Source organism: Mesocricetus auratus, unplaced genomic scaffold (assembly GCF_017639785.1).
Source record: "Mesocricetus auratus isolate SY011 unplaced genomic scaffold, BCM_Maur_2.0 Super-Scaffold_100021, whole genome shotgun sequence".
NCBI lineage: Eukaryota > Metazoa > Chordata > Mammalia > Rodentia > Cricetidae > Mesocricetus > Mesocricetus auratus.
In genome coordinates, this window is record NW_024429202.1 from 35,968,490 (window position 1) to 35,990,854 (window position 22,365).

The window sequence follows — 22,365 nt, forward strand, 5'->3', positions numbered from 1 at the left end:
GTGTCTCATTTAACTATCTCCCATCATGCTTATTTTCTTAGCACTTTTCCATGGTATGGATTCATGGCATTACGTGCCTCTATAGGAAGCACCTAATCTTCCTTTTATTTTTCCATTGATGCCCCTACTCATCTGACTCAGGTCCATTGCCTGACCTGGTGCTCACTTTCTTCTATTATTCAGTGATAGATGATACTGGACAGTATTTCAAGCCTGAATTTATAGAGCCCATGAAACTGCTGATCAAGAGAAGAGAGGTGGGTAAAGGCAGCATGATAGAGGATGCTGGTCTTCAAATACAGAGGCCTTTCTATTAGAGTTAAAAAAAAACATACATAAATTCTGATGAAAAGACTGGAATCTCTGGCTTGGGTAGAGATGTAACTTAGTTCCAGTTCAGCTGATTCAGTCACTTTGACTAAGTGACCATCCCCTAGGAAAGAGACCTACCTTAAGTCACAATAAAGACACAGGCAGAATAATCAGTCATTTAGTGAGACTCTGTACTTTTCCTTCCCAGAATCCCCACCCTTGGTGCAGTAGCTTGAGGGCCATAGTAAAGCAAGGTTTTTAAATCTGCCCACTTTTCTGAATCTGGTGAAACAGGTAACAAATAGGGTGTCCTTGATCTCTTGGCCTCTTGGGTCTACCTGGAGACACCATCATTCTAGGATGCCCTCAGAAAGGGGGATGGAGCTTCGTCTAGGGTCATTCCTCATCCTGTATCTTGACAGGATGACAATAGCTTAGTGGGTTCTGAAATAGTTAAACCTGTATTCAGTCTGTGGGTGAAACACAGTTTCTAACAAGGAAGAGTCTAAAAAATTTATTTAAGAAAGTAATGCCAGCTGACTTCATTTTTGCTAACCTCTGTATTATGTATTATCTACGTATTAGTTTAAATTCTCTAAATTCTTTCCCTTAAAGCTATTATATGTCACATAAAAATAATTGTAAGGTTTTTTGGGTTGTTTTCCTAATTCTAGGACTGTCTGCTCACTTCATCAACTCTGCCTTTTATGCTGGTTTTACTGAATTCCCTAGGGACTTGGAGTCTGTTGTCTGTGGGAATCTGTATCCTTGGGGAGCAGTTTGTGACTGCCTTTGTGACCTCATTAATAATCTTCCTTTGCTCTTTCTCCTCTCTAATGGGGGCATTAAATGCCTTAACCTGGATCATCTGTTATTCAGGAACTGTACCTTACCAATGGGGCATTCAGATTTGGAGACAGAGGAAGATAGAACACAAAACATAAACAAATAACTTCCTGTGGTACCATAAATGAGCAAGCCCGCATCAAGTGAGTAAATTTTATTTCTTTCTTGATTAAGGAATTTAACTGATATCCTATGCCATTTAGTCACTTAATTGTCTTAAGAACTCTGGGAATCCCTATAGCTCTGCATTATCTTAACTCAGGAAAACCGAGTCTCCTACTGGGGTTTGGTGAAGGATGATGGCTGTCTTTTTGAAGAGATGTTAGATTGTTCTTTCTTTTATGTTGTTGCTTTATGAAGGTGTTAAAAAATGCCACTCTAAAAGACAGGACTGGAAAATTGTTTAGTTAAATCGTGCGTGACAGGTGCCTACGAATTCTTCACACACATTACAGTTTCACTGTAATGTGCCATCATCCTGAATAGATTACACTTCAGATGCTGGAGTGTTTATACAGAATAATGCAGCAACATTATGGGGTGGGCTTGGGCAGCCCTCCCCTCCAGCGTCCAACAGGATCAAATGCTTCAAAGCACACTCTCATTTTATTACCCCTTCATTTCCCCGGACCAGCAGGCAGGGAGTTTAAGAAGAAGCCAAACAATGAGGGGTAGAATCTTCACTGAGATCTGAAGGCTGCATTCCTGCTAGAAAATGGCTGACTTTTGGTCTTTGTACTTTGTATGCAGGAATATTAAATGTGCTTGACAGGAAATGTAATAGTTAAGGAGCTAAGCACTAAAACCAGAGGCTAGAGGAAGTTTTTCCAGAATGTGTAATGACACACTAATGTTTTCCTGTGGGCATATGGAGACAGGTTTTATTATGGCAGGAGTTTACCACTTACTTCTGCATGGAGGCATTTTCCTATTGTCAAAGCAAATTCAGTAGAGGTTTACTTTTGTTTCAGAAAAAAATAGCATGGCTTATTATCAGGGTCCACAGCACTGGACCTGCATGGTGCTTATGAGAGCTTAGAAGCCTGGCAAAAGGTTTTGTCCCTGTTTCCACGTAGAGGGCACATGTAAGACTCCTTGGGGAGACCCTAGACTTTTGTATATCGATTCATTCAACACATCAAACTTGCATCTAAGGTGAAATCATCAAGAGGCAAAAAAAATGAAAGATACCTTTAATTGGTATGAATTCATTAAAAAATCGAGGCAAAATTCATAAAAATAAAATTCACTATTTAAAGTGCACATTGTATCTTTTTAATTTGTAGTTTTAGAATTTCACACATGAATATAGTGTGTTTTAATCAAATCCACCCCATACTCTACAATTCCTCCTCCCCGACCCTATCATTTTTTCCTCCCCACAACTATGTGCTCTTTTTTAAAATCCACTGAGTCTAATTGCTGTTTCTAATTTGTGCATAAATATATAGCCATTCACTGAAACAAGGGCAGCCTATCAGGGGCCACATCCAAAGAAAACTGACTCCCCTCCCCTAGCAAGTCTCAGCTGCCAACATTTTCTCAGCTATGGGTGAAACTTGGTGGGCACCTCTCCTGGTTGGCAGGCTTATGCATGTAGTCATAGCCACAGTGAGTTCGTGTGTGCAGTATCCCTGTAATGATCTCAAAGGACTGTTTTTCAAAGCAGTCCTCCTCCACCTCTGACTCTTACAGTCTTCCTTTCCATTCTTCTGCAATAATCTCTGAATCTTGGGAGGAAGGAGTATGGTATAAATGTCTTCTTTAGGGCTGAGGACTTCACAGGATTGTGTTCTCTGTGTGTTGATCAGATGTGGGTCTTTGTTTATCACTGTTTACTGCAAAAAGAAGCTTCTCTGATGGTTCAATGACAATACACTAATATATGCGAATAAAGATAAGGATTTTGTGGGGGAAATTTAATACTATGTCTACTTAGTAGAAAAATAGTCGTTCTCCCCTGAGTCCTATGATCCAGCTAGCTATGGCTTTTATTTCCCAGTTAATAATAACAGGAATGGGTTCAATCTTGTGCAGTGCGGTTTAAATTCAATAAGAAAGTGGTTGATTACCTCCACGACATCCAGAGACTACTGCACCATTGGACATACCCTGATAGGCTCTTCACTATTGGATCTCATAGGGTTCACAGCTGGGCGAGCCTGTTGATAACTTTTCTGTCATAGAACTGTGAATTGCATCTTCTAGCATTGTGAAATCAAGGTACTAGAGAGGAAACTTCCAGTTCTGCATCAGCTTGATGTCCTGTGACTCAGGTATATGGTGTCTTTCACCAACAGGACCTCATTATCAAGTTCCAAGAGAAAGTAACCAAGAGACACGTTAATTCCTATGATGCTCAGGGGTCTGTGGAATCCCACTGATCAACAACTCCAAAAGAGTCATTCCTAGCACTGGCCTTTTGGTATGGTTGCCAATGGCATTTGGGAGGGACACTGTTAGCCCCATTATAGGTATTTCCATTCAAACTCCTTTACATATGCATATATTTGGATTTTAGGAAGCTTCTTTAATAGTAGGTTTCTACGTGTTTTCAAAAGTCTTCACTGTTAACTAGCCCTTCTCCGGTTTTCCTTATTCTGCCTTGCCATCATCCACTCCACTCGACTCTTACTGCCTCTTACTCTTCTTTACATGCCACTGTGTTCTACTATTTCCATTCCCTTGAAATCTCTGCCCTCATGGGCCCTTTCTCATATCCTGACATCTACAGGTATTCCAATGTAAATACACATAAAGGTTCAAATCCAGCATTCAGTTATAAGAGAGAAAACGTGGCATTTCTTGGTTGGGTTTCATCACTCAGAATATTTTTTCTTCAACTTCCTCCATTTACCTGTGAATTTCATTTTTCTGTATAGCTGCATAAAATTCTGCTGTAGGGAGCTGGAAAGATTATTCAGTACTTAAGGGCTCATGCTATTTTTTGCTATTCTTGTGGAGGACTTGAATTCAGTTCTCAGGATCCATGTCAGATAGCTCACAACCACCTCCAACTCTAGCTCCAATGTTTCTGGACTTCATGGAAATCGCCAATCATGTGCACATATCTACACACACACACACACACACACACACACACAATTTAAAAACTAAAATAACTCTTATAATCCCCTTGTGTGTACCACATCTTTATTACACATTCATCCATTGATGGTCATCTAAACACGGACTTATCTGAAGAAGGTTGAGAGAAGCCCAGGTCAGTGCCTGTAAGTTGAAGTATACACCCTAGGTGTTCTCTACAAGTTTCAGGGTATCAGGTCTTATGTTGAAGCCATTGACCCGTTTGGAGTTGAGTTTTATGTAAGGTGACAGATTGAATCTAGTTTCATTTTTCTCCAAGTTGAAATCCAGTTCTCCTAATACTGTTTGCTGAAGATGCTTTCTTTCTTCCAATCTGTAATTTTGGTGTCTTTAAAAAATCAGGTACTATAGTTCATTGGATTCGTATCTGGTCCTCTATTCTCTTTCACTTACCTATGTTTCTGTGCCAATACCCTGTTGTTTTTATGACTATGGTTCTCTAGTATAATGTGAAATCAGATGTGATGATACCTCTTAAGATATTCTTTTGTTAGGATTGCTTTGACTATACTTGTTCTTGAATGCTTCCATATAAAATTTTTTATTGTTTATTTTTTATTTCTGTAAAAAATGGCATTGGAATTTTGGTTGAGGTTGTATTGAATCTGCAGATTGCTTTTATTAGGGTGACCATCCTGTAAGATTAATTCTTCAGATCCATGAGCTCGAATAGCCTAGAATTTCCAATGTGGATACCTACTGAATTATTTCCAGCTTTTGGCTATGGTGACTATGCTTGAATATTTGTTTTCATTTGCTTGTGGTATCTGATAGAATTTCTAGGCTGTATGGTAATTCTATGATTATCATTTTTGGAAAACCTTCAATTGTTTCTCACAACAGCTGCCCCATTTTAAATTCCTTCCAGCTAAGTGTGAAGGTTAGAAATCCCCCACCAATGATTATTTTCCATTTTTCTTTCTTTTTGTGTTATCAACACCATCCTAGTATAAGTGATGTAGTACCTCATTACAGCTTTTAGTATTTGCTTTCCATAACAATGATGCTAAGTATTGTTTTATGGTCTCTGACTTTACATTGTATTTTGAAATAAAAAAACATGTCATTTAGCCTGGCCTTCCATTATCAAGATTGTTTTAGCTCTAGATCTCTTGCAATTCTGGATCCTGTTTCAACTTTGTAATTGTAATAGTTACTAGAGGAAATATGTAGATAAATTGAGCAATTTTAATGCCTTAATTTAATTCTTATAACCCCATAACATGGGTGTCTTTGCTTTACTGGAGTTTAATTTGTTTGGAAATATTTTATAGTGTTCAGTGTACAAGTCTTTTATTTTCTTAGCCAAATTTGATTCGATGATTTTTTTCTTAGCATTTGAGATACTAATTGTAAATGGTAGTAATTTGTTCTTTAAAAGATAAATTAAATTAAAATGTTCACTTTCAGCATTATTATGAAGCTGTCTGCAACTTAGTTCACACTTGCTCTAATGGCATGACTCTCCTGTCATTGGGGTAGAAATCTTCATTTCTTCACCCTTTATGTGTTTGCTCTAACTCCCACAATTCTCTAATAAAATGCATAGTTAACAACTGAGAAATACATCTATTTCCTACCATAACAACTGACATCATGCTAATACATTTAAAGCAGGATTTTGTATCATCAGGCAGACCAAAATTGCAGCAGTGCATTCTACAGGAGTGATGAGCTTCATGTTTTCGCATTATATATTTGGGCTGTAAGTGAGCAGTTACTGCAACTTATTTTTAAAAGACTTTATATTACTTTGCTGGAATAAAAAATGTCATGAAAAATTTTATGGACTGGCTGCAAACTGATCACATTTAGTTTGAATGTAGAATGAATTTTTGTTCAAAAACATATAGAAATCACTTGCTACTTAGCTTGCTATTACAATTTCAAGATTCTTTTTGATGGGGCTTACAGGGTCTCAAATGCATTATAAGGAGAAAAGGATAGAATTCCAGCAGAGTGGTGCTGAGATCAAAGAGAGGCTGAGTGAAGGTTCCTACGTTCCAAGCCCTGGGAATACACAGCGCTCTTTGGGGAGTCTTAGCTATTCTACTATGTAGTTACATGTCCTGATAGTTCAATACAAAACCAGGTCACTTGGATTCCACTCTCTAGATTAACAGCGTTTTGGTAACATGAACAAAGATGCAAAACTTTGTGCTTTCAAGTTGTGATGGTTTGAATGAGAATGTCCCCCATAGGCTTCTCTATTTAAATGCTTGCTCTTCAGTTAGTGAAACAATCTGGGAAGGATTAGGAGGTGTGACTTGTCAGAGGGGGTGTGTCACTTTGGCAGGCTTAGGAGTTTTATAACCCGTGTCATTCCTGCTTCTCTCCCCGCCCCTCTAACACCCCACCCTTTGCCTTGTGGTTATGGGTCAGATGTGAACCCTCAGATACTGTTTCAGTGCCATGTTCCCTGTCATGATGGCTATGCACTCTAACCCTCTGTGAGTCCCAAAATTAAATGCTTTCTTTTATAAGTTGCCTTAGTCATGGTGCTTTGTCACAGCAATGGAAAAGACAAGCTATGGGTCTCAAAGTTAAAGAGCTTGGAAAATAGTCAATGGTTTTGTCCATCCACTTCTGTTATCTACACTGACAAGCTTACAAATCATCAATCAGTTTGTGAAGAGACACAAAATACACATAATTTTTCAGACTGAAGATTAAATTTCATCATCCACGTTCAAAGTAACTATGTTAAGTTTTTTTAAATTAACTAGGTTCTATAACTGATTCTGTAAACTAATGGAGTGGTCCCCAAGCAACTTCATTATCTGATGAATATGTGTATCCACAGATAGGACTAGCTATGGTTTCTGTGATTTTCCTTTGAGCCACTAAGAACAAATTTAGAACTCCACTAAAAGGATGTAAGAAATATTATTTTTCATTCAAACTGGGAAATAAGTATGATGTAACTTAGAGAGAGGACTGTGCTGTTCCTCCACAGTGTCTTCTGTCATCATGTACTCTTGCTGTGATGGGACCAGGAGGGTTTGCTTACTCTCACTCTTCACATTTGACCCCATGGAACAGGCCTTGGGGGATGCTATCCTGACAAAGGGTGTCACACTGTATATAATCCAGTCATCTCTGTATCGATAGCTGAACAAGGAAATCTGGTGTTCTATATGTGCACATAATATACATGCATCTATGTGTATACAATGCATGTGTGTATATAATATGTGTGTATAATATGCATGTGTATTGTGTACATAATATATTATATGTGTGTACATATATATATTTGCATGTGTGTACTTCCTGTTGAACCTGGAGCTTCTTCTATATTCTCCTGTCTGAACTTCCAAATGAAGTTTATTATTCTGTCCTATTTAAAATTGTAGTTTTCATTAGTATCTGTGACATCTTTGCAAATGATTTCTTAAGTTGTTTTTAGTTCAAATAAAAATTTCTGTGCCAGAGAAGAGCACACCAATAAATTGTCTGGTGCCAAATGGTCAGCCCTGGAAAACATACGTACAAGTAACATTATATGGACTGAGTAAGTATATTTAGGAACATATACATATACACATATATGCATGCATAACAGTTAATGAAACAAGAGGCCACCATGGATTTAAGGGAGAACAGGGAGGAGTATATGGAAGGCTCAAAGGGAGGGAAAACAGAAAGGAAAAACATATTTATAACCTAAAAAATGAAATGGGAATGATTTATTTTTAAAACCCTGAAAAGGAACTTTACATGCACGGATCACACACATCATATAAAATTGTGAAATATTTTTAGCAGTTTTCTTTATTTTCCTCCATTCTTTGTTGCACCCTGATTTGCTTGAACAAGAGCAAAAGAAAAGTATGGTAATTATTCATTCCATTATTAGCCCTACATGATTAAATTACTTCTTCAAGTATTTGTAGCTAAAATAAAAAGCAAGACTAGTAGAGTTTCATTTTGATGGTTGCTCAGAACAAAGACCACTTGTGGTACTCAGAGTTGGTTCAAGAGCTAAAAATGAACCCGAGTCAGTCAACCAGGAAAGGAAAGTTGTTGTGTTTAAACAACAAGAAGGTGGAGCTCATCCTGAGAAAGGGAGAAGATAAGGTACTAGGAGAGAGTAAAGTTTATAGTCAAGGTCAGCAGACTGGGACTCCACTAGTATTCCTTTCTCAGATATCGAACTGACATAAGTGCAGGATTCAGGGTGAGAATACATCAGGTGCTCAGGCCAAAGTTGGAATCAATATCCTGGATGTCAAAAAGGAAGAAGGAAGAAGGAAGAGGAGGGGCCCATCCTTCCTCCTTCTATCCTGAGAGAAAGAAGGCATAAAGAAGATGCATGCCTCCCATGAAAATCCATGATGAAGTCATTCTTCAAAAGCAAGAGTATTTGAATCACCTTCTAAAAGTGTGGACTAGTTCTCCAGCCCACCTTTTCTCTCTTTTAGCATCACGTATCTCTTCTACTGTGAAAGCAAATTCTCCTATCTAGTCGATTCAGCCAATTCTTTCCATGGGCTTTCTTGTGGTTTGCTAGCTTTCTCTTCAAATTATAAGGGGCACTGGATATTCTCTAGAGCACTAGACCCTAAAATTTTCTTGGGGTGGCAACCTGTGTATTATATTCATTCCCTACCCTCTGGCATGTTGTGCTTTCTTAACCACCCAGGGCATCTGTTCCTTCCTATTTATCAGGTCAGCACACTTTCAAGACCAGAACAGGTCATAGGCATCTCAGCTTCCCCCTGATTAAGTGGGTTTTGGTGCTGATAAAGGGATTAATCCAGGTACTGAAGACAGCTCTTTTTAATGCACATTTCTTCAGGAAGACTAAGAAGAATAAGGACTAAGAAGAGTCATAGAAGGATCTGTCAGTAGTGTTCCAACCACCACAGAGAACCCAAGTCTACACAACATTCCCTTGTTTACTAGTTTCCTGGCCAGCAACTGACAGTGACTTCTGTGGTCCTCGGGAATTGGCAACTATGTTACAACTGTATAGAAACCATGTTACTTTACTGCTCAGGTTATTATAAGGTAAGAGTTCTGGCAGGTTGCCAATATAAACAATGCCTTAAATGCTCCAAGAACAGCAGACTGAGCATATGTGCAGGGGGAAGGTACTTGTCTAGGACATACCACTTGGTCTTGTTCCCAGTGAAGATGACAGAGAGGGCCACCAGGCCGTTTCTCAGTATTATGATCTCTACTGTTTCTATTATTCTCTTGAGTTGACAAGGGTGCTAGGAACAGTAAAGGGTCTTTCAGGTCCATGTTGTTTCTCTGGTTTTGTTTGTTTGTTTTGTTTTGTTTTTTCTGAGGGAAGATATGACATCAATACATTTAAGCGAAGAAAATCCAGAAATTATGAAGAATTAGAGAAATATGAAGGAAGAATAAAAATATTGGGGTAGTCTTTGCTGACTGTGCAGTTGGCAAACACTGTCATAGAAATCATTATTGGTGATAGTCAATATCTGCTGTGACGTCATCACCCAGCATGTGTCAGGGCCCCAGTGTCTTCACATTGGTAAAGCTGAGAAAATTATCGCAGGGTCTCTCTGAGAGTCAAGGAGTACCAAAGGTGGAGCTTAGCACCAGTGATTCTCAGTACCGGTGGTTCTCAACATTCTCCTAATTACCCATATTTATTCTTTTTCCATCACACTTTGCCATCACCACACCTAAGGAATATTTTGTTTGAGACTTCAAGCCCAAAACAAAGAATTGAACCCTTGCTGGAATTTTTAAATGGTACTTACAATTTTAATAGTTACTTTCCTTGTGCTTTGCTATTTTCCAGAAAATTCTGAACTAGATCATAATTGTCTTTTTTTTCTCACTCAAAGAACTTCCTGGTGTTGGATGATTTCATTCAGGCTTTATTGTGATTCTATGTTCCTTCTCATAAAATGGAAAGAAAAACCTGTTTTGTTCTATGTTTCTGTTGTGGTTGAAAAGAAGAAATCCAATAGTTTGAAGGAATCTGGTTCCCAGACAATTGGCATCCCCTTCTTATGTCAGCTGGCCTCCTCAGGTACCACTGAGGCTCTGCCTTCATGAACTTCCTATTGCTCATGGACAGAGGGTCAATGTAAATGAACACAGAGGATGGTTAGAAGAGAACCTGTGGAGATCGGAAGGCATCATAATGGATTCACATAAATTAACACTTATCACCTCATGCGTAGGTACAAAAATAATAGGCTCATGTATTCTAATTTACTATTTTACTTTTAAGTTATTGTTAAAAAGAGGTCTGTCTCAGAAAAATGAGGAGACAGGTCACAATATAGAAGTAAATAACCTGGTCAAGAACCCTGTCAAAGACTTTACTAAAGCAGATATGCGGAGATCAAATAAGCAGAAGAAGATATGTTCACTACCACCTGTAACATCGGGCTTATAGCTAATAATAATATATTGTGACTACCCACCTATCAGAATGGTCAAAATTAGATTCACTGTAAATATCAAAATTCTGGTGAGCATTTGGAGCCACAAGAGCATCCAGCCATAAATGATGTGAAGTTGTAACAGAACATCACATTATAGAACAGTTGGACAGTTTCTTATAGTGTTCAACAAATGCCCAACTAACCTATGACTGCATGTTGTGGGATATTTGATCACACTGGGTGAAGATGTCTCTGTTTCACTTCACCTGCCTAAGACACCTTCTGATTAGTTTAATAAACAGATGAATGGCTAACAGTTAGGCAGAAGAGGATAGGTGGGACTTCTGGGGAGAAAGAGGAACTCAGGGGAACGCCAATGGGGTGTGGAGGAAGTTGGATGTACAGTGTGGAGTAGAGCTAATGGGCCACATGGAAGAACATAGACTAATATAGACGAGTTAATTTAATTTATAAGGGCTAGTTGGGAACCAGCCCAAGGTAAGGTTAAGCTTTCATACTTAATAAGAACTCTCAGTGTAATTATGTGGGAGCTGGTGGTCCAAAGAAAGTCCAACTACAATTGTGCTCTTTGCTGTTTGCCCAAATGAGCTAAAAACTTAAGGCCTCATGAAAACCTGTGTGTGGGTATTTATAGCAGTTGTGTTCACACCCACATAAAGACAGTGACAGTCAAGCTTACAGTCATTCGGAATGCCCTTCAGCAACTGAATGGATACACTCCGGTTGCATCCAGAGGATGAAGTGATTTTTAGTGCTAAAAAGAAATGGGCTTTCAAACTATGAGAAGACAGGAGGAAAGCTTAAAAGCACGTTGATAACAGAGAGATGCCCAACGTGGCTCTATACAGCGTGGTTCCAACTACAAAGCACTGTGCAAAAGGCAAATGGACAAAAGACAGAGATAAGTGGTTGCTAGGAACTGAGGAGAGGGAGAGATGAATAAGTGGAGTGACAGGCTTTAAGGGTAAGGAAACCACTTTCTATGAGGCCCAACCGCTGAGAGCTGCATTTGTCAAGACCCATGGAATGTGCCACAAAGAAAGTGAGCACTAATGCAGACAGTGGACTTCAATATATAATGAGATATTAATGTAGATTCATTTATTATGACACATTTGCTGCACTGCTAGGGAATATTGGTAGTGGGAGATGTTATGTATGGGTGGGGCAGCTAGGGTGTCGGAAATGTAAACCTAGTTTTGCAGTGGGTGCAAAGCTGTCCTTAAAATGTATTATACTAACTAGACCAATAAACAACTATTTGTGTGTATACATGGATGCCCCCACACACACACTTGCACACACGCATTCTGCCCAGTTTTTGTTTTCTGTGATGCCAAGGTTCTGTCTATTACATTACTGAGCAGCTGCTTTCTATCTTGCTTTTTGAACCATTCTGTTGTGAACCTCTAAGGGTGCCTGGAGAAGTGGTTGACTATGTGTGTTATAGATTAGTTGCTCCCCTCTTCACTCATAATTTACAACCTTAGTGGTGGTATTTGGGGATGGGTCATTGAAGAAATCATTAAAGTTGAGTTTCCAATGATGGAACGGACACCTTGTGTGAAGAGACCCAGAAATGTATGATTTCATTCTCTCCACCATGTGCATCAAGCCAGTGGCATGAATAAGGAAAGTGGGACATAAGATGAGGGGTAAATTTCTGTCATGTCAAATAAAAAAATTTAGGTTAATTTTGAGAGGACAGAACAATTTTGGAAAGAGAGACACATCAGGGTGATTTGAATTAGAAGAGCCCTCATAGGCTCATATGTTTGAGTACTTGGTCTCTAGTTGGTGGAACTATTTGGGAAGGTCTAGGAGATATGGCCATGTTGGAGTGGGTGTCCCACTGTGGGCAGGCCAGCACAGGATATGTCAGAACATACAGGTTCTTAGTGAAATGCATGCATGAAAATAGAGGAAATGATATTAAGAAGTGGCAGGCATTTCTCAAGTGACGCACAGTCTGAGGTGAAGCCAGACAGTAAGGACAGAAGGACACCCATTGATATGCTGTGGTTACTGTAATGAGTCTCTACAAACCTGGTCCATAAAACAACTCAGGATTACAACCTTACAGTTCTGGAGGTCAAAAGCCAAGACATCGCTTCCTGAATCCAAGTTAAGATCTGGCTGAGCTGCATTGCCACCAAAGGCTCAAGGGATTCTTCTCTTCCAAGCTGTAGGAACTGTCCACACTTCTGGTTGGAATCCTGAAGAAGTAGGTTCTAGTGACATCAAATGCTTTAGCATCAGCACAGATGAACTTGCCAGCGAGAGTGAGGGAATGAAAGAAAAAGCAAAGGCTTTTCTTCTTCAGTCTCTTTCTATATAGGCTGCCACTAGAAAGTGGGCCCAAGATAGAGGCTGGGTCTTCTGAACTCAAGTGCTCTAGATTTAGCGTAGTCATCTCATCTCAAATGATCCAATCAAGAAAACACCTCGCAGGTGTGCCCAGCTGTTTAGGTTTGAGTTGATTCTAGGTGAAACCAAGATTAGCTAACACATCTTGGTTCATGGATGCATCACTTTGACCTCTGTTTCTGTCTCATGCTTCCTCTTTTTACTTTTTCTTGCCGCTCTTTCTACATTTGTGGCTACACTGGTGTCTACAGGTAACCACAGGAAATCTCAAGCCATTAATTTAGTTGCAAAGCCCCTTTTGCGTTGAAGAGTGATGTATTTTCAGGTAGGTTTGGAGATTAGAAGTATCTTTGGAGACACCTTTGCCTATTTTCCACACACAGAAAACTTTTGGGGATTACAAACCTTAGAAATGTACTCATATAATACCCAGGCTAAGCTTTGTTCTATAGCTTATGGGCCAAATAATTGAAAAAAGGAGACAGAAATAAAACTAGGACGGGGGCTTCGTTTTAAAAACTGGAAATTGAGAGGATTTTTTGTCATTGTCTCTTTCTTTCATCCTTTCTTTCTTTCTTTCCTTCCTTCCTTCCTTCCTTCCTTCATTCCTCCTCCTCCTACTCCGTCTCTTCCCCTTCCTCCTTCTTCTTGATTTCCAAGAAAGGTTTCTTTGTGTGTAGCCCTGACTGTCCTCGAACTCACTCTGTAGATTAGGCTGGCCTCGAATTTAGAGTTCTATTTGCTTCTGCCTCCCAAGTGCTGGGATCAAAGCCACACTAACCAGCTGGAAGTTTAGGATTTTATCCTAGACAGATAAGAGGTAAATAAAGCTGGGTTTTCCCTTGTCCTTATTAAGAGTAATGAATGGTCATAGTAAGCTGTGGATACCACAAATTCCAATTTATATAATTGGCAATATATGTCTACTGATACCATAGTGGCATGAATAATATAGGGGTACCCAATTACTTTCCAGTGGGATTTGAATCCCCCTCTACAGCAGGGAACTCATATCTGGTACTATAAACCTAGTCAAGAGCCTGTGGCTACAAAGGTCATAGACTTTAGGGTAGAATGAACCTCCTATTGTTACTATATTAAATAGACATGGTGTCAAACTTCAAAATACATAACATTTATTCCTGTAGAGTGCTATTGCCCTCAGCTTATGTCAGAGGGACTTCTTCATGCAATAGACATCACTTAATACAGAGATTCACAATTTCTCAAATTATGGGAAAGAGATCATGGCCCCAATGGACAGATAAAACCTCCTCCCCCGAAAGCTCAGGAAGCATCTTGAAAAAGAGGGCAAAAAAAGTGCAAGCGTTCAAGATCCCATAGGTGTGCTATGGAACGTGTCTTTCAGGCATGGCGTGGCCATTGCACTCATGAATGACCTTACAGGAGCTGTGGCTAGCTGCAAAAGATGTGCTCAAGACTGGGCTTTACATTTTATCATTCATGGCAGAGGGGCTCATAAGGTCTCATCCCTCACTTAGGGCTTGGTTGATGGGTATTAAAGGAAGGGGTACCATTTTCTTCAGTGGTGTAGCCACTCATCAGTTGCCCATGTTCTGGTAAATTGTTTCCCACTCTTGCTCATGCAAGCAGCCACAATTAATATCAATGACTGAAACATGAAAGAAAACACCAAAGTAGGACAGAGTTTGATTGGAAGAAAAAGAGTCCATTGGGTTAGAGAGGAGAACTAGCCAGGGTAATGGATTGTGTGTGAGAAAAAAATGCCCTAAACTCACTGCATACATGCATGAAATTGTCTAAGAATAAAATAATAAAAAATTAAAGAGTGCTGTGGAGGCCATGGGAAGCTGAGCCCTCATAGTGAAGGCCCCCACATTGACACATGTTTTCTTTGTATTTATTCAGGAGGGCAATTATCAGTGTCCCTTTAGAGAAAAAGAACGTTACATCTCATTTACCCATTTTGGTAGTGTTTTTCAATTTTGGTAGTGGGAAGATCATAAGCATGGATATTCATTAAGGAACCACAAACTCTTTAATGTAACAGTTGTGTGGGGTCCGAGGACAAGGAAAGTATCTTAGGCCTAGTTTGCCTAGGTGGCCACCTGGCCTCCTAGACAGAGGTCAGGTGCAGGAAATACACACTTCCTCGGGTAGCACGGTGTGAGATCACCACAGGATGGCTGCTATGCAAGTAGTCTGTACATAGGTGAAGAGTCCATTGGCAACCACTGTCACACCACTGTATCCAAAGCATTTTACGAGATGGAGCAAGCGTGATTTTTTTCTCTGTATTTCTAGGTCCTCTACCTAAGGAGTCCAGTAATTGCTGACAGAAAATATCCTACTCATAACAAGAGGAAAAAAATTGCATCTCTACAGAACATGCACAGATCTTTCTTTTGTCTCTATTCTTTAAATAACACACTGTAACAATTTGCATGGCATTTACATTGTATTGGGTGCTGTAAGTCATCTAGAGATGATTTCAAGTATATGGGAGGATGCAGCTGATTTTATGCAAATTCTATGCCATTGTCTCATAGGGACTTGAGCATCTGCTGACTTTGGTTTGCTAGGAAGTCCTTGAACAAATTCCCCAAAGACTCCAAAGGTGGCCATAATATAGACTTTAAACCAAAGTAACTGTGACTACATGATTGTAGAATGGGACTGAATAGAGACTAAGTTTCAGAGGAAAAGAAAGTCATAGTGAGAATATAAGAAAAAGGGCAAATACTAAGGAGAAAAAAAAACTAAGTGAATTCACTTCCCAATTTTTTTCATACATGTTTATGAAATAAAGTGATTATCAAGGAATTGACCCTGGGAGTGAGAAAGAAAATAATTAAATTCATATGAAGGCAAAATCTGTCCCTAAAATATATTTAGTATAACTCAAAGGCCAAGTCTGGCAGTTCAGAAAAACGTATAGTTTCCAACGAAGAAGAAAGGAAAAGTAATAAAGAAAGAAAGAAAGGAAGGAAGGAAGGAAGGAAGAAAGAAAGAAACAAGTAATGGGAAACTTTTAGAATAACACAATGAATTTTAAAATATAAAAGAATGTGTCTACTCATTTTGGAATGATTTGATACTAAGTAAATTTTAAATAATGTATATTCCCTTCTGGAAATAAAAACCAATTTCTTGACACTGTCTACTGGTGAAATTTAAAGGAGTAATTTCCCATTCCACCCTCCACAGGAATGAAAGGCTTAGCTTTCAGTTGGTTGAGGAGGAGAAGAAGTGCTGAGCTTACATTAGCTGCCACAGGACAGGAAAGAGTTTGGAGGGCTGCTATGTTAACTGAAGAAAATGAAAACCCACTCTATGAACTTCCGGAAGACCAGAGCTCCACCACCCAGAGGGTTAGCATCAAGGCAGTCTGTTGGCAAGGGTCACATGCAGCTTGCCGCTCACTGGAAGATGTCTAGGCTCTTGCTTCTTTGGAAGTAAAGTTTTAGGCCATAGCAAAGTATGACTCTGCAAAGGAAAAGAGCTCTAGAAAGGGGGTCCAGCCTCCCAACTCAGATCTCTCACAGTTAGTGTGAAGCAGCTAGCTGCCCATTTGGCTCTCAGATGCTTTTTGCTGAGAACTGGCTATGGGTGGCTCTGGTTCTGGAAGCATCTCCTGCCTGAGGGTACCACAGAGCATACAACCCACAAAATCAAGCTGAACTCTGAAACCAGTCAGCTTTCTTTGAGGAGAGAGAGAGAAAGAGAGAGAGAGAGAGAGAGAGAGAGAGAGAGAGAGAGAGAGAGAGAGAGAGAACAAACAGAGAGAACAGACAGAGAGAGAGAGACACAGAGAGAGACACAGAGAGAGAGACAAAGACAGAGACTGATATGCCAAAGTGAATTAGCACAATACAGAAGCGCTCTTCACTTTTAACTCTATAAAGTGATTTGAAACAATCAACCTTTCTGCTTCTACTGTATTTTGTTTTTATCTATGAAGCCAACCTCTTTTGCTCATCTCATCACAACACTCACCCTATTTTTGGAATGAGTTATTGCCCAACTCCAACCTCATAAATGACAGTCAGATAAGATGTTTACAGGAAATATATTGTAGTATTACCTTGACCTTCCGAAGGACATACTTTAGCCCATTGGGTGTGCCATGCAATTTGATTTCTTCATGCCCCCTTGCTGTTGTTTATGTATGAAGAAGGGGTTGGAGTGTGCAGGGTAAATCATGGGGACACAATGAGGGGGAAAAACGTTCACCCAGGAAACCTATTAAAGCCTTTGCTAGAAATGGAGCAAGAATTCTAGTCAAACTTGATAACCTTAGATTTATCCCAGGAATCTACATGGTAAAAGAAGAAAAGTGACTCCCAAGTTTTCCTCTGACTTGCACATGTGTGTCCCCCCAAATGCATATGTATATAAATAAACATTAGAAACAATTCTAGCACAATTAATGATTGCTTGGGATTTTCTTCTCTTCTAGGTCATCAACCTACAACTTATAGAAATTTCGCCAGAAATCCAATTTTCAGGGAAAAGACACAGGCTTCGGTTGCTTACAAAATACCTGTGGTTTCTAGCTTTACCTTATCAGAGCATAGATCCCAGGAACCTCGTCATTGGGTAATAGAGATGGACGAGCTGGTTTTCTGGGGTGAAATGTATAATCTGATAACATAAAATCCTTAAAAAAGAGGATGTGTAATAAATTTATGACAGAATCCACATACTATGTTGGAACTCTAAAATGGACATTTTTGATCATTTTACTTGGCTCATGGCCTACTTGATACATCTTAACTCTCCACGAGTCATTGAAGGCTTTTCTCCAGACAACTCCCAGAAAATTCCCTCATCCACTGCCTAAAGGCAAAAACCCCCCAAAAAGTACTATTAAAGCATCCCTTTACAAATCTTTGTTCCTAAGCGAGACTATGCCATGACTTTTAGCAGAGAACCAATGTGGAGCCGTGTCACAGGAATAATGAAAACCCAGAGACAGATACTGGGATTCAAGCTGAAAGATCAGAGAAGCAAAGCAGCCTACATTGGGTTGGCCTTGGATGGGTGTGTATGTTGAGGGTCTTCTTAATTAAGTCAATTGATATGGGAAGACCTAACCCAGGGTAGGTGGCACCATTGCCTAAACATAGATTCCTGAATTGTGTTGGAGAAGGAGAGCTGAGCATAAGCAACTGAGCAAGCACCCATTCATTCATTTTTGTCTGTTGCAAACTATGGGTATAATGTGACCAGCTATTTTAAGTTCCTGCTGCCTTGATGTCCCTGCCATGCTGGACATTTTCTTTGGTACTTGTCCTGCATGTTTTTAAAACTACCCATCCTCTTTTCTTTCCAAAGCCAGAAGTTCCCTTAAGAACCGAGTTGTTCCTCAGTGTTTCCCACACATGCCAACCCAACGTAAGCAGTCTCTCTTTGAGACTATAGGTGTGTCAAATTGACAATTAATGCTAACGACTACAGGGACCACCTGAGAGAGGCTGTGATCCAGGAGGGGTCGTGGTCCAACCTGAGGTGACCGTAGAAGGATGAAATCCTTGAGCACTTTCTCATCTCTTTAATATCCACTGATTTCCGTTAGCCCCTAGCAGGGACACCAAGGCAACAGGAACTTAAACAACTGGTTACATTACACCCATAGTTTGGAATAGACAGAAATGAAAGCATGCATCTTGCTCAATTGCTTATTAACTCTCCATGTGATACTGTATTAAATTCTGCTGAAGGTACAGTTTGAGTGTGACATCTGTAGTCTGATAGGACCAGAGATCCTGTCTGACACCTTGTAGACCCCAGTGTCAAGCATGTGCTTTCTATGTATTTCATCTAAACCAAACCAGATGGCAATGTTGGTACCAAGTAAATGCTACAACTCTCCAAAGTCCTTGACAATAGAATGCTATATTTCATTGTTTACCAATCTCCCTTATTAAAAAAGTAGTGAATATCCCAATAACACATGACTCTTATTGCCTTCGACGTTGTAGATGTCATAGGCAATAGCATCAGGATATTTTGACTGCTTCTTTCCTCTTGGCTCTCCTGAGAGATAGATTAAACTGTCATCTTCAATTAATAGCATAGCCAGACACAGTGGAAAGCTTGGCTTTCTCAAGGTCACTTCAAGCTGAGGATGAGAGTAACATTCAAGCTCTGACTCCCTGTGTCTTCCATATATTTCTCAGACTGCAGATCTGGGATATGTCCAGTGTAATTAGTTCATGGGATGATTTACATGGAAAACAAGAATAACAACTAAAATTCCATTTTCCCCTCTCTTTATTGCAGAATTGAGAACAGATTGAGGCAGCTCTTTTTCTGTCTACTGTGTGCAGATGTTGGAAATCGGTGGTCACATGGGCAGTCTGCTGAGATTGTTTAGATGACTCTTCCTGCTCCCCCTACCCCGTCTCTTCTCTCTTCACAGCAATTTAAATTTTCCATGGTCTTAAAATAGCAGCATGGGATGCTGCAATGTACTAATTCATAAGTGCCAATTTTCTTCTTGTAAATTGCTCTAGATACTAATTGGATCCTAACTGTGTCCAAATGATTTTTGCTAAAAGCTGTTGCACCTGATTCCTTGGGATTGCTCTGGGTTCGTTTACATGTTGAGATGGGAGAGAGCTGAAGTTGTCCCAGTCTATTCTGCTTCCTCCCGGATTCAACCACCTGGATACACCTTAGTGGTCACTGTGGATAGATTTCCATCATGTGTTTGTCCAGCCCCCCTCCAGTGGTTCCTTTTTGCGGATATCTTCCCATTCTTCTGATGCTGGAAGCTGGAAAGTGAGTTGAGTGTTACTGTTGAGCTTCCAGTATAAATTAAGGCACTATGACCTCCAGCTACAATGGTAGGTGGTTTCTTTTTCACCATCCACATACAGGAAGATGCTTAGGCAAGTAGGATGATCACTTAGCTGCCTGTGTAACCAGTTAAAGAGATAACATTAAATGAAGTTACTGCTCTGTGCTCCAATCCAATGTGACTGGTGTCCTTTTAAGAAGAAGCAGCTAAAACAGGGGCAAACATGGCAGAACGTGCAAGGAGAAGACGATATACCTGCCGAGGACAAGCATCACTGAAGGATGCAGCGAGAAGACGGTATACCTGCTGAGGACAAGCATCACTGAAGGATGCAGGGAGAAGACAGTATACCTGCCGAGGACAAGCATCACTGAAGGATGCAGCGAGAAGACGACAGTATACCTGTGGACACTCTAATCTTAGACTCTCAGTCTTCAGATCTGTAAGTTCCTGACTCCCAGTGCATTATAGTTTGCTCTCCTGCTTTGTGAAGCTAGTTCAAGCCATTGTGCAGGTCCTGGCATCAGCATGTTGCTATCCTTGATTCCCTGTTTTATTCCTGTGTACACCATTCCCACATTTTGCCTTATTTGTTGCCATTGTGCCCCCCTCCCACCCGAAGGCACAGAGCAACACAGTGGGTCTCACCTGGGCAGCCATCAGTTCTATGCTAGTGAGGGATGTCTCTATTAGTATGGCAAAAAGTAGCCATATTAATGAAAATGCACACTTTTGTGACACTGGTGTTCTGGTGTGTAAAACAATCCCTATAGAAACCACAGCACGATGGAGACCTGGTAGCTTCTGGCTGAATCATGAGCTATGAAATTTTTCCTAAAAGGAAGAAACAGAAGTATTTGCACTGTGTGTGCACAAATAGGGTCAAGGTCAAGCAGAGGGATGAACACACTAGGAAGTTTCCATGGTAAAGTGGAGAAACACAGTCCAAGACATAACATCCTAGAGTCTAACCAGAGACTTGGGCACCCGATGAGATAGATTCTCATTTGGTCACCAGGTGAGGTGACCCTCCTTTGAAGGAGCAGAGTATTCCTTAGGGCTGAGTAAACATGGAACTTCACAAACAAGAAACTCTGGTTAAGTACTGCCAGGTGTCTTTGTTAGGGTTATTGTTGCTGTGATGAAACACCGTGGCTGAAAGCAGTCTGGGAAGAGGGTTTATTTGGGTTATGCTTCCATATTGTTGCTCATCATCCAAGGAAGCCAGGACAGGAACTCAAGCAGGGCAGGAATCTGGAGGCAGGAGTTGACATGAGGAGTACTGCTTACTGGCCTGCTCCTCTGGCTTGCTCAGACTGCTTTCTTATAGAACCCAGGACCACCAACCCAGGGATGACACCACCCATAATGAACGGGGCCCTCCCCCATCAGTCACTATTAAGAAAATGCCCTGCAGACTTGCCTTCAGTGTGATCTTATGGAGGTATTTTCTCAATTGAGGTTCACTCCTTTCAGATGACTAGCTTGTGTCAAATTGGCATTAAACTATCTGGGGCACTGGGTAAATCTCTGTTAATGATAGGACCTTTGGTCTTCCAGGGTGGGGGAGGTAGATGCTTTCCTTCTTTGCCATTTTCTTCATTAGTCTGCATTTAACATTTAATGTGTCTTTATTATTGATGCCAATGTTAATCGTTCATTCTGCTGCCTGGTAAATGTATGCCCAAGTAAATAGATGAATATACAAACAAATTTTGCATCCTTGAATGGGAGGGGGGCTTCCTAGATTCTAATAGTAACACTACAGTTCTTTCTTTGAGGACATCTGTGTTACTGTCATGCACATGTCACTGCTGTTGGACCTCATCAAGCATTTCCTGTCACTCAGTGTTTGAACTTGGTAAGACCTGCCCCAAAACTGCAGTTGGAGACCAACAGAGATAATGGCCTAATGTATGAATATAGACAGCAATGTCTGCATAGAATACTCCAGCACAGGCAATGACAGTAAGAATGGACAGGTAGGACTACATGAAGCCAAGAATTTTCTGCACAGAAGTATCAGCAGAGCAAAGAGACTGCCAACAGACTGAGAAATACCAATGGGCAACTGTATCCTCCAGGAAGATGAATGCCTAAAATCTATAAAGAACTTCAAAATTTGAACACCAGAAACTCAATTCATCCAATTAATAAATATGTAAATGAATTGAATAGAAAATTAGCAGAAGAAAAAAGTAAGATGGCCAAATAAACATAAGAAAAAATGTTCAATACCCTTAGCCATTTGGGAAAAAAACCAAAACACTATATGTCACATTAACTTTCCATCTTACCCTAGTCAGACTGGCTGTCATCAAGAAACCATATGAAGGGACTGGAGAGATAGCTCAGCAGTTAAGAATACCCATTCTCAGGTATTCTTAGGAGACCCAGGTTCAGGTCCCACCACTGACTCCAGTTACAGTGGATCCAAAGTCCTTTATTGGCCTCTACAGGCTCCTAGCATATATGTGGTACACATACATACATACATACATACATACACATAAAATAGAATAAATACATATAAGAAAAGAATCTTCAAGA

The 22,365-nt window shown here is 40.1% G+C and overlaps 1 long non-coding RNA gene across 1 annotated transcript; it reads left to right on the forward strand.

Moving 5' to 3' along the window:
- The first annotated feature begins 1,177 nt into the window (after positions 1–1,177).
- On the forward strand, positions 1,178–19,540 carry LOC121133328. The gene is made up of 2 exons (XR_005870164.1): positions 1,178–1,301; positions 19,296–19,540. It is a non-coding gene; the product is annotated as an uncharacterized LOC121133328 (long non-coding RNA).
- Positions 19,541–22,365: the final 2,825 nt, after the last annotated feature.